This window comes from Anomaloglossus baeobatrachus, chromosome 3 (genome assembly GCF_048569485.1).
Source record: "Anomaloglossus baeobatrachus isolate aAnoBae1 chromosome 3, aAnoBae1.hap1, whole genome shotgun sequence".
Lineage (NCBI taxonomy): Eukaryota > Metazoa > Chordata > Amphibia > Anura > Aromobatidae > Anomaloglossus > Anomaloglossus baeobatrachus.
In genome coordinates this window covers 680060356-680079545 of record NC_134355.1, presented here as the reverse complement: position 1 = coordinate 680079545, position 19190 = coordinate 680060356, and positions in this window count along the sequence as shown.

The window sequence follows — 19190 nt, the reverse complement described above, 5'->3', positions numbered from 1 at the left end:
CTCCTCCAGCCCATATCCAAGCTGGGGAGCGGGTTACCGGTGGGAACCCATTGGAACCATTTACCGTACATAGGTGCAGGGAAAGGCAGTCACCATCAACCTGCCGGGAGAAACAACACCGCAGCCGTCTGTGGGACCCGTCCATCCAGCCGTGTGTTTTGCCGAGAACTGTGTCCTCATCATTGGCTGAGTGAGTACCACCGTGCCGTGCGGCACAGCGCTGCCCCCGCGACCCTGCACCTCACCAGGCCCCGTAACCCGCCTGCCATCCATCCCTACCCCATCACCGGGCCCCGGGACAACCAACCCCCCTACCCACGAAGGGGAGAACTAACAACAAAGCTGCTCCCTGTCATTGCTCCCGGGATCCCCATCTAGAGCAGCGGTGGTGTCACCAATATCACCACAACCGTGGGTGGCGTCACGGACAATCACCAAATCCCCCACCATCCAATCAATCTCCCTTTTCACTCACGGGCGAGGAACCCGCTCGAGTCCCCGGGATCTGGCCCACCGCTCGAGCCACCACCGAGCAGTGGTAGCAGCAGCAGCCGGACCCAAGCAGTGGGAGAGCGCAGCGTCCCCTCCTCCGCGCGCGACAGGTAGGTGTAGGGATTCTGTCTGGGTTCGATAGACGGATGGATGGTATAGCAACTGTGACCAGTGTGGATACTTGCAGTGAGTGACGGATATCATGTAAGCCGGACAGTGTGGGTGGTAGTGGCAGCAATGCAACAGCAAGGTAGCACGGCACTGAAATATAAAGAAGTGTCAGCAGCAGCACACAGCATGATATCAGTAGCAGCGCTAAGAGACCTGCTAACTAGCAATGACTCAAACTCAATGCCCAGCACCTCCCATAGGGCAAAGGTGCCTTAATTACCTGCAGCCTCCCTGCTGACCAGGCAGGTACTTCTGGGTTAAGAGGATGCTGGCCCTTTAAGAAATGGGCCAGGACTGTGGGCACGCCCTATGGGCAGAGGTCGGGAGCCTACAGGTGTACAGGTGCTACAGGAGGCAGTAGCATGGGACGAGGACGGGACCGCCACCACAGAACACCCGGACAGGTAAGAAGGCAGACGTCCTTGCTGGGGGAGGGGGCAGGAAAGTGTAAGGATGCTAGTAGGGGCGTTACATTGGTAAAATGGAAGAAACACAAGATGACTGCCAATCTTACTCGGTCTGGGGCTCCATGCTAGATCTTGCCTCCTGGGGTAAGGATGAGTGTGAGAAAGGTGAGGTATCAGCCCAGAACTACACGGGAGGACCTGGTCAATGACCTGATGAGAGCTGGGACCACATTCTCAGATTATCGTTAGTAACACACTACGCTGTAATGGATTAAAATCCTGCGGGGAGCACAAGGTCCCCCTGCTCACGCCAACACATGTCCAGACCCATTTGAAGTTTGCTACACCAGCTGCTGCACTGTACCCTATTGGTCAAGTCTTCTATACTGGCCACTGATTGTTCTCCGCAGCTCATCGCAACTCATAGAAACACGCTAGATAGAAATCCACTCTTGTTGTTCCCCTGTTGGCTCTATGGCAGAGCACATACAGTATTATCTCATTTTTGGTGATGTGATGAGTGTTCGGAGCTGATTTATTCTGGCAGCTCGGATATATAGAATGAAATCATCGCAGATGACTCAGGATCACATAATATTAATCTTTACTATCAGTCAATGACGGAGAATTGGATGAGTCGGGGACTCGTGCATGAGCTCATTCTTCCTGCATTGTTACAGTAGGTCGTTCTGCCTGGAACACTCCCAGTAATGTCTCCTCATTATGTCACGTTTCCCCATCCAGATTAATATGAAACTTTGCTTAAATATTTATGAAGATTACACGGGATGTAGTTAATTTTCCAAAGAAGATATTTCCCACTGGAAGTGAGAATAAATCTCTGCATTGATTCCAGACACTAAACATGAAGTCATTGTAGTAACATTTTACCGTTTTGTGGCAGTGTTGTCCCTGGCTGGGCTTCATAGGAGATTGTCTATATCCCACAGTACTATGTCGCGGGCGGAGGGGACGCGCTCGCCACGCTCGGGTCCGGGGCTTCTGCTGCTCAGTGGCTCGAGCGGTGGACCGGACCCGGGGACTCGAGCAGCGCTCCTCACCCGTGAGTGAAAAGGGGGTGGTATGCTTACGGAGATTGTTTGTGACGCCACCCACGGGTCGTGGTGATAATGGCACCACCGCTGCTGGTGACGGGGATCCCGGGAGAGATGGTAGGGTGCAGCTAGGATGTTGTCCCCTCCGTGGGTAGGGGGGTTGGTGATCCCGGGGCCCGGTGGTGTAACGGGGAGGCCGGATGGCTGGGGGGCAGGGACTGTGCGGCGCGGCGCGGTGCTGGACGGCACTGGTGTACTCACTCAGTCAATCACTGACAAAGTCTCTGGTAAACCAAAACGGCCGGATTGACGAGTCCCGCAGCCGGCTGCAGTGTTGTTGTTGTGTTCTCTCCGGACGGCTGATGGTGGCTGTCTTTACCTGCACCTGTGAAGATGTTCTTGACATCTGTGGTTGCCCACCGGTAGTCCGCTCCCCGGCGTATAGGTGCCATAAGAGCCCGTTTTGCCCGCAGGCGCTGGCCCTTGGATCTCTAGCCTGTGGCGGTGGCTGTATATCCTCTCTGGGTGGACGGTTGCCTTCAATCGGGACTTGGTTGTTAGGAAACCCCTGGAGTTCCTGTCACATTCGGATTTGACTATTGACGGCGGCTCCAAGCCTGGTCGGGGTCCGATGGCTCTGCCTGTGTGCTTAGCTTCACTCCGTTCCCGTACCGGCGGGCCGACGCCCGACCCTGGTCCTTACGGCTCTGCGGAGTTCCACCAACTCCTGCAGACGGCCACCACCGTCTGCCAACCTTGCTGTCAGTGCCTGGGCTCCTACCCAGACACTTCAAGTGTTTACTCCTCTCACTTTCACCTCCAAACTCTAACTGACACTTTTCCCGCCTCCAGGCCTGTGAACTCCTCGGGTGGGACCAACCGCCTGGCTCCGCCCCACCTGGTGTGGACATCAGACCCTGGAGGGAGGCAACAAGGGTTTTTGGTTGACTGTTGTTGCTGTCTAGGGTGGGGGGTGTGTGTGCATGTTGTTATGTATGTGACTACCTGGCTAGTCCAGGGCATCACAACTACAGTAAGGCATTATATGATAAAAGCCAATAGAGGCAGGCCATGCTATGGGGCCCATGAGCTGGGGGGGGCCCGGCGACGGCTGCAGGCCCCCCGCCCAGGACCACACTTTCAAATGTATTGGCATTGCAAGTGCCAATACAGTTGAAAACAATAATGAACGGGAGCACAGCGCTCCCTCTCTCATCATTCTCCCGCTGTGTCTGTGCTCTGCCTCTGACAGCTCAGCACAGCGGGGACGTCACTACTGCGTGCCAGTCTCTACTGTGTTGAGATGTGCACAGCACAGACAGCGGGCGAATGAGGAGCAGTGGCGGGGGACCAAAGAGAGGTGAGTATGTATTTATTCAGTACACAGTGGAGGCGCATAACGCTATGTGGGGGGCGCATAACGCTATGTGGGGGTGTATAATTTTATGTAGGGCAGCATAATGCTATGTTGTGGCGCATCATGCTATGTGGGAGCTGCATAACGCTATATGGAGGAATATGGGAAGTGTATTATAATACATTGAGAACTATGGAGTGCATTAGACGATATGGAGGGCTATGTTGGGCCCATTCTGTATAGAGAGCTGTGTGGGGCCATTATTCTGTATGGAGGGCTATGTGGGGTCCATTATTCTGTATGGAGAGCTGTGTGGTGCCCATTATTCTGTATGGAGGGCTATGTGGGGCCATTATTCTGTATGGAGGGCTATGTTGGGCCCATTCTGTATGGAGAGCTGTGTGGGGCCATTATTCTGTATGGAGGACTATGTGGGGCCCATTCTGTATGGAGGGCTGTGTGGTAGCATTATACTATATGGAGGACTATGTGGGAATTATATTATTTGGAGGGCTATGAAGGAGCCTTTATACTTTATCTAGAGTTATATGAGGGTCATTATACTGTGTGAAAGCACTTATACAGTGTGAAGGTCCATAATACTATGCGGAGGGCTGTATGGGGGCCATTACACTATTTGGAGGATAGTAAGGGCCATTATACTGCATGGGGGGTCTGTGGGGGTCCACAGTTGGGAACCTTACTGTGTCACGGTCACCATTTATTGGTAGGGTCATCATACTGTGCGTGTGGAGGGTACTGTGGAAGAATTTACTGTGGGGGATCATACAGTGTTTTTGGGGCACTTTTGTTGCCATCATATTTTATGTTTGCAATGAAAGGGGAATCTGGGGGCTTCAAGAGGCGGAAAATGACTTTGTAGTAAGGGCTGTAAAGTTGTGAAATATGTTCTTCTGTGACCCAGCCAAATATTATTATTTTTTTGGGAGGGGGGGGCCCAATTAGAAATTCTCCTATGGGGCCCCATGATTTATATGTACGCCCCTTGATAAAATTGACTAAAAGGTCGCAGGTTCAGGCCCCTTTTGGGGGATTTAAAGTAAATGAAAAGTAATATAAAAGTCTGTACAAATATTAAAAAGCTGCAGCTTGTACCGAGCAGTGTGAAATCTCAGAAGAGACTGGGAAGAGCAACACTGAAGCGGCAGCAAGGAGGAAGGACGGTAAGGAGATGTCAATTAGGTGGATGGGCACCAGTGCAAATTTTGGTCCTGATCCTCCAGCGGCATGTTGGTCAGATGTAAGTGCACTTGAAGAGTTTAAAGTACTATAAAGACAATCGTGATGCCACCCTCTCCCCATTATGTAATAATGTATCGACTCATGGCCCCTTTCTGTAATAATGTCCCAAACCTGGGTTTTTCCTGCTTTAGGTCCCCCATCCTGAGCCCATTTGTATAATAAAGTCCTCATCCTTGCTCCTTACTGCTACAGTATAATGTCCCCATCCTGGTAACTTCCTGTAATAATTTCCCCGGCCTGAGCCCATTCCTGTAATATTCCTAATCCTGGCCCCTTCCTGTAATAATGTTCCCATCCTGGGCCCTTCCTGTAATAATGTCCCCATCCTGGGCCCCTTCCTGTAATAATTTCCCCATCCTGGGCCCCTTCTTGTAATAATGTCCCCATCCTGAGCCCCTTCCTGTAATCTTGTCCCCATCCTAGCCGCTACCTGCTATAATGTCCTCCATCCAGGCTTCTTCTTGTAATCATGTCCTCTATCCTGGCTCCTCTTGTAACAATATCCTCCATCTTGGCTCCTTCTTCTAACAATGTCCTCCATCCTGGCTCCTTCTTGTAATAATGTCCTCCATCCTGGCTCCTTCTTGTAATAATGTCCTCCATCCTGGCTCCTTCTTGTAATAATGTCCTCCATCCTGGCTCCTTCTTGTAATAATGTCCTCCATCCTGGCTCCTTCTTGTAATAATGTCCTCCATCCTTGCTCCTTCTTGTAATAATGTCCTCCATCCTGGCTCCTTCTTGTAATAATGTCCTCCATCCTGGCTCCTTCTTGTAATAATGTCCTCCATCCTGGCTCCTTCTTGTAATAATGTCCTCCATTCTGGCCTCTTTCTGTAATAATGTCCCCATCCTGGCCCCTTTCTGTAATAATGTCCTCCACCCAGGCTCCTTCTTGTAATAATGTCCTCCATTCTGGCTCCTTCTTGTAATAATGTCCTCCATCCTGGCTCCTTCTTGTAATAATGTCCTCCATCCTGGCTCCTTCTTGTAATAATGTCCTCCATCCTGGCTCCTTCTTGTAATAATGTCCTCCATCCTGGCTCCTTCTTGTAATAATGTCCTCCATCCAGGCTTCTTCTTGTAATCATGTCCTCTATCCTGGCTCCTCTTGTAACAATATCCTCCATCTTGGCTCCTTCTTCTAACAATGTCCTCCATCCTGGCTCCTTCTTGTAATAATGTCCTCCATCCTGGCTCCTTCTTGTAATAATGTCCTCCATCCTGGCTCCTTCTTGTAATAATGTCCTCCATCCTGGCTCCTTCTTGTAATAACGTCTTCCATCCTGGCTCCTTCTTGTAATAATGTCCTCCATCCTGGCTCCTTCTTGTAGTAATGTCCTCCATCCTGGCTCCTTCTTGTAATAATGTCCTCCATCCTGGCTCCTTCTTGTAATAATGTCCTCCATCCTGGCTCCTGCTTGTAATAATGTCCTCCATTCTGGCCTCTTTCTGTAATAATGTCCCCATCCTGGCCCCTTTCTGTAATAATGTCCTCCACCCAGGCTCCTTCTTGTAATAATGTCCTCCATTCTGGCTCCTTCTTCTAATAATGTCCTCCATCCTGGCTCCTTCTTGTAATAATGTCCTCCATCCTGGCTCCTTCTTGTAATAATGTCCTCCATCCTGGCTCCTTCTTGTAATAATGTCCTCCATCCTGGCTCCTTCTTGTAATAATGTCCTCCATCCTGGCTCCTTCTTGTAATAATGTCCTCCATCCTGGCTCCTTCTTGTAATAATGTCCTCCATCCTGGCTCCATCTTGTAATAATGTCCTCCATCCTGGCTCCTTCTTGTAATAAAGTCCTCCATCCTGGCTCCTTCTTGTAATAACGTCTTCCATCCTTGCTCCTTCTTGTAATAATGTCCTCCATCCTGGCTCCTTCTTGTAATAATGTCCTCCATCCTGGCTCCTTCTTGTAATAATGTCCTCCATCCTGGCTCCTTCTTGTAATAATGTCCTCCATTCTGTCCTCTTTCTGTAATAATGTCCCCATCCTGGCCCCTTTCTGTAATAATGTCCACCACTCAGGCTCCTTCTTGTAATAATGTCCTCCATTCTGGCTCCTTCTTGTAATAATGTCCTCCATCCTGGCTCCTTCTTGTAGTAATGTCCTCCATCCTGGCTCCTTCTTGTAATAATGTCCTCCATCCTGGCTCCTTCTTGTAATAATGTCCTCCATTCTGGCCTCTTTCTGTAATAACGTCCCCATCCTGGTCCCTTCTTGTAATAATGTCCTCCATCCTGGCTCCTTCTTGTAATAATGTCCTCCATTCTGGCCTCTTTCTGTAATAATGTCCCCATCCTGGCCCCTTTCTGTAATAATGTCCACCACTCAGGCTCCTTCTTGTAATAATGTCCTCCATTCTGGCTCCTTCTTGTAATAATGTCCTCCATCCTGGCTCCTTCTTGTAGTAATGTCCTCCATCCTGGCTCCTTCTTGTAATAATGTCCTCCATCCTGGCTCCTTCTTGTAATAATGTCCTCCATTCTGGCCTCTTTCTGTAATAACGTCCCCATCCTGGTCCCTGGTAACTTCCTGTAATAATTTCCCCGGCCTGAGCCCATTCCTGTAATATTCCTAATCCTGGCCCCTTCCTGTAATAATGTTCCCATCCTGGGCCCTTCCTGTAATAATGTCCCCATCCTGGGCCCCTTCCTGTAATAATTTCCCCATCCTGGGCCCCTTCTTGTAATAATGTCCCCATCCTGAGCCCCTTCCTGTAATCTTGTCCCCATCCTAGCCGCTACCTGCTATAATGTCCTCCATCCAGGCTTCTTCTTGTAATCATGTCCTCTATCCTGGCTCCTCTTGTAACAATATCCTCCATCCTGGCTCCTTCTTGTAATAATGTCCTCCATCCTGGCTCCTCCTTGTAATAATGTCCTCCATCCTGGCTCCTTCTTGTAATAATGTCCTCCATCCTGGCTCCTTCTTGTAATAATGTCCTCCATTCTGGCCTCTTTCTGTAATAATGTCCCCATCCTGGCCCCTTTCTGTAATAATGTCCTCCACCCAGGCTCCTTCTTGTAATAATGTCCTCCATTCTGGCTCCTTCTTGTAATAATGTCCTCCATCCTGGCTCCTTCTTGTAATAATGTCCTCCATCCTGGCTCCTTCTTGTAATAATGTCCTCCATCCTGGCTCCTTCTTGTAATAATGTCCTCCATCCTGGCTCCTTCTTGTAATAATGTCCTCCATCCAGGCTTCTTCTTGTAATCATGTCCTCTATCCTGGCTCCTCTTGTAACAATATCCTCCATCTTGGCTCCTTCTTCTAACAATGTCCTCCATCCTGGCTCCTTCTTGTAATAATGTCCTCCATCCTGGCTCCTTCTTGTAATAATGTCCTCCATCCTGGCTCCTTCTTGTAATAATGTCCTCCATCCTGGCTCCTTCTTGTAATAACGTCTTCCATCCTGGCTCCTTCTTGTAATAATGTCCTCCATCCTGGCTCCTTCTTGTAGTAATGTCCTCCATCCTGGCTCCTTCTTGTAATAATGTCCTCCATCCTGGCTCCTTCTTGTAATAATGTCCTCCATCCTGGCTCCTGCTTGTAATAATGTCCTCCATTCTGGCCTCTTTCTGTAATAATGTCCCCATCCTGGCCCCTTTCTGTAATAATGTCCTCCACCCAGGCTCCTTCTTGTAATAATGTCCTCCATTCTGGCTCCTTCTTCTAATAATGTCCTCCATCCTGGCTCCTTCTTGTAATAATGTCCTCCATCCTGGCTCCTTCTTGTAATAATGTCCTCCATCCTGGCTCCTTCTTGTAATAATGTCCTCCATCCTGGCTCCTTCTTGTAATAATGTCCTCCATCCTGGCTCCTTCTTGTAATAATGTCCTCCATCCTGGCTCCTTCTTGTAATAATGTCCTCCATTCTGTCCTCTTTCTGTAATAATGTCCCCATCCTGGCCCCTTTCTGTAATAATGTCCACCACTCAGGCTCCTTCTTGTAATAATGTCCTCCATTCTGGCTCCTTCTTGTAATAATGTCCTCCATCCTGGCTCCTTCTTGTAGTAATGTCCTCCATCCTGGCTCCTTCTTGTAATAATGTCCTCCATCCTGGCTCCTTCTTGTAATAATGTCCTCCATTCTGGCCTCTTTCTGTAATAACGTCCCCATCCTGGTCCCTTCTTGTAATAATGTCCTCCATCCTGGCTCCTTCTTGTAATAATGTCCTCCATCCTGGCTCCATCTTGTAATAATGTCCTCCATCCTGGCTCCTTCTTGTAATAAAGTCCTCCATCCTGGCTCCTTCTTGTAATAACGTCTTCCATCCTGGCTCCTTCTTGTAATAATGTCCTCCATCCTGGCTCCTTCTTGTAGTAATGTCCTCCATCCTGGCTCCTTCTTGTAATAATGTCCTCCATCCTGGCTCCTTCTTGTAATAATGTCCTCCATCCTGGCTCCTGCTTGTAATAATGTCCTCCATTCTGGCCTCTTTCTGTAATAATGTCCCCATTCTGGCCCCTTTCTGTAATAATGTCCTCCACCCAGGCTCCTTCTTGTAATAATGTCCTCCATTCTGGCTCCTTCTTCTAATAATGTCCTCCATCCTGGCTCCTTCTTGTAATAATGTCCTCCATCCTGGCTCCTTCTTGTAATAATGTCCTCCATCCTGGCTCCTTCTTGTAATAATGTCCTCCATTCTGTCCTCTTTCTGTAATAATGTCCCCATCCTGGCCCCTTTCTGTAATAATGTCCACCACTCAGGCTCCTTCTTGTAATAATGTCCTCCATTCTGGCTCCTTCTTGTAATAATGTCCTCCATCCTGGCTCCTTCTTGTAGTAATGTCCTCCATCCTGGCTCCTTCTTGTAATAATGTCCTCCATCCTGGCTCCTTCTTGTAATAATGTCCTCCATTCTGGCCTCTTTCTGTAATAACGTCCCCATCCTGGTCCCTTCTTGTAATAATGTCCACCACTCAGGCTCCTTCTTGTAATAATGTCCTCCATTCTGGCTCCTTCTTGTAATAATGTCCTCCATCCTGGCCCCTTCTTGTAATAAAGTCCTCCATCCTGGCTCCTTCTTGTAATAACGTCTTCCATCCTTGCTCCTTCTTGTAATAATGTCCTCCATCCTGGCTCCTTCTTGTAATAATGTCCTCCATCCTGGCTCCTTCTTGTAATAATGTCCTCCATCCTGGCTCCTTCTTGTAATAATGTCCTCCATTCTGTCCTCTTTCTGTAATAATGTCCCCATCCTAGCCCCTTTCTGTAATAATGTCCACCACTCAGGCTCCTTCTTGTAATAATGTCCTCCATTCTGGCTCCTTCTTGTAATAATGTCCTCCATCCTGGCTCCTTCTTGTAGTAATGTCCTCCATCCTGGCTCCTTCTTGTAATAATGTCCTCCATCCTGGCTCCTTCTTGTAATAATGTCCTCCATTCTGGCCTCTTTCTGTAATAACGTCCCCATCCTGGTCCCTTCTTGTAATAATGTCCTCCATCCTGGCTCCTTCTTGTAATAATGTCCTCCATTCTGGCCTCTTTCTGTAATAATGTCCCCATCCTGGCCCCTTTCTGTAATAATGTCCACCACTCAGGCTCCTTCTTGTAATAATGTCCTCCATTCTGGCTCCTTCTTGTAATAATGTCCTCCATCCTGGCTCCTTCTTGTAGTAATGTCCTCCATCCTGGCTCCTTCTTGTAATAATGTCCTCCATCCTGGCTCCTTCTTGTAATAATGTCCTCCATTCTGGCCTCTTTCTGTAATAACGTCCCCATCCTGGTCCCTGGTAACTTCCTGTAATAATTTCCCCGGCCTGAGCCCATTCCTGTAATATTCCTAATCCTGGCCCCTTCCTGTAATAATGTTCCCATCCTGGGCCCTTCCTGTAATAATGTCCCCATCCTGGGCCCCTTCCTGTAATAATTTCCCCATCCTGGGCCCCTTCTTGTAATAATGTCCCCATCCTGAGCCCCTTCCTGTAATCTTGTCCCCATCCTAGCCGCTACCTGCTATAATGTCCTCCATCCAGGCTTCTTTTTGTAATCATGTCCTCTATCCTGGCTCCTCTTGTAACAATATCCTCCATCCTGGCTCCTTCTTGTAATAATGTCCTCCATCCTGGCTCCTTCTTGTAATAATGTCCTCCATCCTGGCTCCTTCTTGTAATAATGTCCTCCATCCTGGCTCCTTCTTGTAATAATGTCCTCCATTCTGGCCTCTTTCTGTAATAATGTCCCCATCCTGGCCCCTTTCTGTAATAATGTCCTCCACCCAGGCTCCTTCTTGTAATAATGTCCTCCATTCTGGCTCCTTCTTGTAATAATGTCCTCCATCCTGGCTCCTTCTTGTAATAATGTCCTCCATCCTGGCTCCTTCTTGTAATAATGTCCTCCATCCTGGCTCCTTCTTGTAATAATGTCCTCCATCCTGGCTCCTTCTTGTAATAATGTCCTCCATCCAGGCTTCTTCTTGTAATCATGTCCTCTATCCTGGCTCCTCTTGTAACAATATCCTCCATCTTGGCTCCTTCTTCTAACAATGTCCTCCATCCTGGCTCCTTCTTGTAATAATGTCCTCCATCCTGGCTCCTTCTTGTAATAATGTCCTCCATCCTGGCTCCTTCTTGTAATAATGTCCTCCATCCTGGCTCCTTCTTGTAATAACGTCTTCCATCCTGGCTCCTTCTTGTAATAATGTCCTCCATCCTGGCTCCTTCTTGTAGTAATGTCCTCCATCCTGGCTCCTTCTTGTAATAATGTCCTCCATCCTGGCTCCTTCTTGTAATAATGTCCTCCATCCTGGCTCCTGCTTGTAATAATGTCCTCCATTCTGGCCTCTTTCTGTAATAATGTCCCCATCCTGGCCCCTTTCTGTAATAATGTCCTCCACCCAGGCTCCTTCTTGTAATAATGTCCTCCATTCTGGCTCCTTCTTCTAATAATGTCCTCCATCCTGGCTCCTTCTTGTAATAATGTCCTCCATCCTGGCTCCTTCTTGTAATAATGTCCTCCATCCTGGCTCCTTCTTGTAATAATGTCCTCCATCCTGGCTCCTTCTTGTAATAATGTCCTCCATCCTGGCTCCTTCTTGTAATAATGTCCTCCATCCTGGCTCCTTCTTGTAATAATGTCCTCCATCCTGGCTCCATCTTGTAATAATGTCCTCCATCCTGGCTCCTTCTTGTAATAAAGTCCTCCATCCTGGCTCCTTCTTGTAATAACGTCTTCCATCCTTGCTCCTTCTTGTAATAATGTCCTCCATCCTGGCTCCTTCTTGTAATAATGTCCTCCATCCTGGCTCCTTCTTGTAATAATGTCCTCCATCCTGGCTCCTTCTTGTAATAATGTCCTCCATTCTGTCCTCTTTCTGTAATAATGTCCCCATCCTGGCCCCTTTCTGTAATAATGTCCACCACTCAGGCTCCTTCTTGTAATAATGTCCTCCATTCTGGCTCCTTCTTGTAATAATGTCCTCCATCCTGGCTCCTTCTTGTAGTAATGTCCTCCATCCTGGCTCCTTCTTGTAATAATGTCCTCCATCCTGGCTCCTTCTTGTAATAATGTCCTCCATTCTGGCCTCTTTCTGTAATAACGTCCCCATCCTGGTCTCTTCTTGTAATAATGTCCTCCATCCTGGCTCCTTCTTGTAATAATGTCCTCCATCCTGGCTCCATCTTGTAATAATGTCCTCCATCCTGGCTCCTTCTTGTAATAAAGTCCTCCATCCTGGCTCCTTCTTGTAATAACGTCTTCCATCCTGGCTCCTTCTTGTAATAATGTCCTCCATCCTGGCTCCTTCTTGTAGTAATGTCCTCCATCCTGGCCCCTTTCTGTAATAATGTCCCCATCCTGGCCCTTTTCTGTAATAATGTCCTCCACCCAGGCTCCTTCTTGTAATAATGTCCTCCATCCTGGCTCCTTCTTGTAATAATGTCCTCCATCCTGGCCCTGTAACGCCTGCCAGGATCAACAGACTCAGGTGGGATGTAATGGACAAGCTAGAGGGAAGCCACTCACCAAGCAGGACCCCCAGAACCCTGAAACCCTGAAATCCCTATACAGGGATTTGGAATTACACAGGGCCCTGGAGATCACTACCTGTGGAAGGCTGCAGTCTGATGAGAGTAGTCGTCAGGCAGGGTCAAACCAGGAATAGCAGAACAGGGACAGAATCGGCAGACAAGGACGTAATCAGAAAACAAAGCAGAGGTCAAATCCGGATCGGGCAGCGAGGTACAAAAACAGCAGGCAGGAGGGTAGTCAGGAAACACGCAGAACTCAGCACACAGGAATCACAAAACAGAATAGGGCGGATCAGGAGCCAGGATATCAGAACTATCTCTGGCAGAGGTCAGCAGACAGGAGGGGAACTAAGAATGGTGTGGTGGCATCCCATTGGCTGTAGCTGAACACTGGCAACTTCAGCTGGAAGACACATACCACCCACAGTCAGCTAGTGGTACTGCAGATCCCAAGATAACCCAGCCCAGTGGATGATCGGGGCCTGTGCCCACCGGTGCCGCTGGCATCGACTCCTCTCCCATCACCAGCACCATCCACGGCAGGAGCATGGCGTCGCCTGGCGATCGGAGCAGAAGTCGCTGGAGCGGACTCCCGTGGTGACATAACAGGCCCCTTTCTGTAATACCATCCTCCATCCTGGCCCCTTTCTATAATAATGTCCCCACCTAGGCGGATTCCTGCTATAATGTCCTGCATACTGTCTTCTACCTGTAATAACATCCCCATCCTGGGCCCCTTCTTGTAATAGTGTCCCCATCCTGTTGCCTTCCTATAATAGTATCATAGTTTTTAAGGTTGAAGGGAGACTCTAAGTCCATCTAGTTCAACCCGTAGCCTAACATGTTGATCCAGAGGAAGGCAAAAAAAAACCCCAATGTGGCAAACAAGTTCCAATGGGGAAAAAATTTCCTTCCTGACTCCACATCCGGCAATCAGACTAGTTCCCTGGATCAATACCCAGTCATAAAATCTAATATACATAACTGGTAATATTAAATTTTTCAAGAACGGCGTCCAGGCTCTGCTTAAATGTTAGTAGTGAATCACTCATTACAACATCATGCGGCAGAGAGTTCCACAGTCTCACTGCTCGTACAGTAAAGAATCCTCATCTGTGATTATGATTAAACCTTCTTTCCTCAAGACGTAGCGGATGTCCCCGTGTTCCAGTCGCAGGCCTAGGTGTAAAAAGATCTTTGGAAAGGTCTCTGTACTGTCCCCTCATATATTTATACAATTGTGATTAGATCCCCCCTAAGCCTTCGTTTTTCCTGTCTTGGTATTGCAGCCCACCCATTCCTCTAATAATCTTGGTGGCTCTTCTCTGCACCCTCTCCAGTTCAGCTATGTCCTTCTTATATATCGGTGACCAGAATTGTACACAGTATTCTAAGTGCGGTCGCACTAGTGACTTGTACAGAGGTAGAACTATATTTTTTTCATGAACACTTATACCTCTTTTAATACATCCCATTATTTTATTAGCCCTGGCAGCAGCTGCCTGACACTGTCCACTAAAGTGAAGTTTACCATCCACCCATACACCCAAGTCTTTTTCTGTGTCTGTTTTACCCAGTGTTCTACAATTAAGTACATAATCATAAATGTTATTTCCTCTACCCAAGTGCATGACCTTACATTTATCTACATTAAACTTCAATTGCCACTTCTCAGCCCAATCCTCCAATTTACATAAATCTCCCTGTAATATAAAATTATCCTCCTCTGTATTGATTACCCTGCAGAGTTTAGTATCATCTGCAAATATTGAAATTCTACTCCACATGCCCCCAACAAGGTCATTTATAAATATGTTGAAAAGAAGCGGGCCCAATACTGACCCCTGTGGTACCCCACTATGAACTGAGACCTAGTCCGAGTACGTACCATTAATAACCACCCTTTGTTTCCTATCACTGAGCCAGTTTTTAACCCAGTTACACATATTTTCCCCTATCCCCATTATTCTCATTTTATGTACCAACCTTTTGTGTGGCACCGTATCAAAAGCTTTTGAAAAGTCCATATACACAACATCCACTGCATTTCCCTGGTCCAGGCTTGAACTTACCTCTTCATAGAAGCTGATCAAATTAGTTTGACAGGATCGATCCCCCATAAACCCATGTTGATACTCTGTCATAAGGTTATTTTTCTTGAGATACTCCAGTATAGCATCTCTCAAGAAACCCTCAAGGATTTTACCAACCGTAGAGGTTAAACTTACCGGCCTATAATTTCCCGGCTCAGTTTTTGTCCCCTTTTTGAATATTGGCACCACCTTTGCTATGCGCCAGTCCTGCGTTACCGACCCTGTTATTAAGGAATCTGAGAAGATTAAAAATAATTATCTATCTATCTATCACAGAACTCAATTCCTGTAGTACTCTGGGGTGTAGCCATCCGGGCCCGGAGATTTGTCAACTTTAGTGATTTCGAGGCGGTGGCGTACTTCCTGCTGGGTTAAGCAGGTAATATTCAAGGGTGAATTTATGGCATCACTGGTCATGTCATCTGCCATGGCATTTTCTTGTATAAAAACCGTAGAAAAAAAGTCATTCAGCAGGTTGGCTTTACCCTCATCCCCTTCCACCATTTCACCAAGACTATTTTTAAGGGGGCCAACACTATCGCTTTTCAGTTTTTTACTGTTTATGTAGTTAAAGAATATTTTAGGATTATTTTTACTTTCTCTCGCAATGAGTCTCTCTGTCTCAAACTTAGCTAACTTAATTTGCTTTTTACATATTTTATTTAATTTTCTATAATTATATAATGCCTCATCACTACCTACCCTCTTTAATTCTTTTAAGGCTTTCTGTTTTTCTTTTATTGCTTCCCTTACAGCTCTATTTAGCCATAGGGGTTTCCTCCTATTTCTAGCATGTTTGTTCCCATAGGGTATATTTTCTGCACAAGCCCTATTCAGGATGCTCATAAAAGTCTCCCATTTGCTTTGTGTACTTTCATTACTTAGTACATCATCCCAGTTTATTGCACTAAGATCATCTCTCAACCGTTTAAAATTTGCTTTCCTGAAGTTTAGTGTCCATGTAGCCCCTCTACTAGACATCTTACTAAAGAATACATGAAAACTTATTATTTTGTGATCACTATTCCCCAAGTAACCCCCAACTTGTATATGATATATACAATAATGATATAATGATATAAAAAAACTGGATACACTATAAGAAATTACACCAGCGCTATCTAAGTGTAGCGGGTTTGGTAGAAATATGGAGGAGAACGTATGATTGCACTCATCTTTGCTGTTTGTAAATCAGGCGTTGAACAATGCTCATAATGGAGCCTTGAAGGTTCTGCTCCTCTGGTGCATGAGAAGGTGTATCTTGGTGAATCTCCGCAGATCAGGCTTTGCTGTCAGTGAATCAGGTGTTATACATTACTCATGATTGAGCTTTTTTTTTAGTGCTGCTCCTCTGGCAATATATTCCAATGGACCTCTGAAGATGAGGCTGTAGTGCAGGAAAAGGTATCCGGATGTAGCGCTCTCCCAAAAATTAATTGGAACTAACAACATGGTTCTCCAAGAGAGTTTAATTGAAACTCGAATCCAACAGATGTTGATTGAATTGATAAAATAGTTACTAATATTATGAAAATAACGCGTTTCGGCTCGTCAGCCTTCATCAGGTGCACAAAAAATGAATGAGAAACATCCATTGACTTACTAATTGAAATCAAGATGTGGCATCAAGAGTGAAATAACTATGATAATTGGTTATAAACCTATAAGCTTACAATGAGTTTAGATACTTAAAACTTTGATCTAGATCCGGCAGTCCTGGCGTCTGTAATTGGTCGCAGTCAGACGCGCCCCCAGCTTGTGTGACCGCGTCTGACTGCTTTCAATCACACACGATGTCTGTGGGTCACATTTTTTAAAAATAAATTTAAAAAAATTGGCAAAGAGTCCACCCATATTGTGATACCCACTCCGGATAAAGCATATGGCTACAGGCTGCAGCCCCCAGCCCTGCGCTTATCTTGGCTGTGTATCAAACCACATTCAGCTTTTTTTTAAAAATTATTTAAATAATTTTAAAGAAACTTTACCCAGCTCTTCCCAATTGCCTTGGTATGGTGGCAATCAGAGTAATAAGGGGTTAATGGCAGCTCAAAGCTGCCCCTAAACAGTAGATTAGTAATGGGAGGCATCTATGAGACCCCTATTACTAATCTGTTGTCACACTAGGTACAGGGAAGTACCAAGCACACAGCAAAAGAGATGGCAAACCCTGTGTCTAGGGAGAGGGAAGATGGTGATCCCCTAACCGAACCTACTGCTGGTCCCTGGGATCCCTCACCACCCTAGAGAGGTTCCGCAGCTATACGCCAAGCTGGATACCTGACCCTGGCTATCCCTAGTGCTGGACCCTAAATAAGGAACGGGTGGGATGAACTCTTCGTCAGCCCTACTAAAGACTACAGAAGACACAAAGAGGATACACTTGGGAAAAAGCATGAACTACTTATCCACAGATGACTCAAGCAGAAGTTCAGCAGAGTTTTAAGCAACGATGCAACAGAGGAGTACAAGCCTCCGGCTTGCAACCTAGGCTTGAAGAAACTGAAAATATCACCAGCACCAGTCCAAGAAAGGAAGAAGGATTTAAACACCAAAGCAATACTGATAAGCTTGGTGAAAGTTGAGCTCCTGCTGGGTCCAAAAGGTGAGAGATTAATCCAGCAGGAAAGCTACAATTATCAATGAATTCTGACAGCAGGAGCAATGGAAAGTCAGGGAACATTCTGTGCAGCCAAACGCTGTGACCTTCTATGGCCAAAAACCACAGGACTGTCTGTCACACGTGACACACCCGTTACATCTGTAAAGCAAAAGAAATAAACAAACACCCGAAAAATCCTTTATTTGAAATAAACTACAAAAAACACCCTTTTTCACCAATTTATTAACCCCCAAAACACCCAGGTCTGATGTAATCCACGCGAGGTCTCACGACAATTCCAGCTCTGCTACATCTAAAGGCACAGCGCGCAAGAATAGAATATGACTGCCTGCTGTGAGCTTAAGGCAGAGAATGAGCCACAGCGATGAATGGTGACATTACTTAGGGTATTTGTGGTCACAGCTGGAGGTTCCTAAGGTCCTCCACCTGTGATCGCAGGTAACTTGACCTCAGTTGACCTTCATAAACTCTAATACCTCACCTCAGGTGAGGTCACTGAGTTCACAGATCTGCCTATCCTGGCAGAAAATTGCGTTTTTTTTGTCAAGAGATGCAGATATGGTGCTGATATGTTTACACCCAATTCCTACACCCAATATACACCTCCTGCCTGGCAAAAATGTGCATCACTACCACATAATAACACATGCGGTTTTAATGCATTTTTTCCCCAGGTGGTGTAGATTGGATGCAGGAATATGATGTAAAAATTTCATCACCAAACTTGTATCTCTTGGTTCAAATTTGGAAGGGTAAATTTGGTGCTGAAATGTCTGCACCAGATTTCGGCACCAAAATGCACCTCCTGGCAGAAAACCGCACCAAAACGACGTAAAAACATTTTTGGGCCAAGAGATGCGAATGTGGATAAGCGATAATGAGTGGCTACGGAAGCAGAAAGAGCGACCTGGAAGCAGTTACAGCAGTGCGGAGATCAGTAAGTATAATGCGCCTGCTCCAATCCCCCTATCCCTTCTACCACCAGGCCCGGCTCAGCCGTGATAAAGTGGGTGCCTAGAGAAAAATAGCTACGTATATGAAGGAAAAGCTCCAGCGCTCAAGAGGACATAATGCGGGAAAAAATTGTGCAAATGTGTTTTATTGATTTTCTGCAAAAAGACAGTGCACCTAAAGCAAAGCAAAGCCAACGTTTCGGCTACTGAAAGCCTTTATCAAGGATTTACGTATCATAAGTCTAAGGGTAATAATTAGACAGGTCTGTCGTCTTAGATGGTATCTCGGGTATGTACAGCCGGTATAACCTGGGCATCTCCGGTATATAATTATATATGTACAGCTGGTATAACCTGGGCATCTCCTGTATATAATTATATATGTACAGCCGGTATAACCTGGGCATCTCCTGTATATAATTATATATGTACAGCTGGTATAACCTGGGTATCTCCTGTATATAATTATATATGTACAGCCGGTATAACCTGGGTATCTCCTGTATATAATTATATATGTACAGCTGGTATAACCCGGGCATCTCCTGTATATAATTATATATCTACAGCTGGTATAACCTGGCCATCTCCTGTATATAATTATATATGTACAGCTGGTATAACCTGGACATCTCCTGTATATAATTATATATGTACAGCTGGTATAACCTGGGCATCTCCTGTATATAATTATATATGTACAGCTGGTATAACCTGGGCATCTCCTGTATATAATTATATATGTACAGCTGGTATAACCTGGGCATCTCCTGTATATAATTATATATGTACAGCCGGT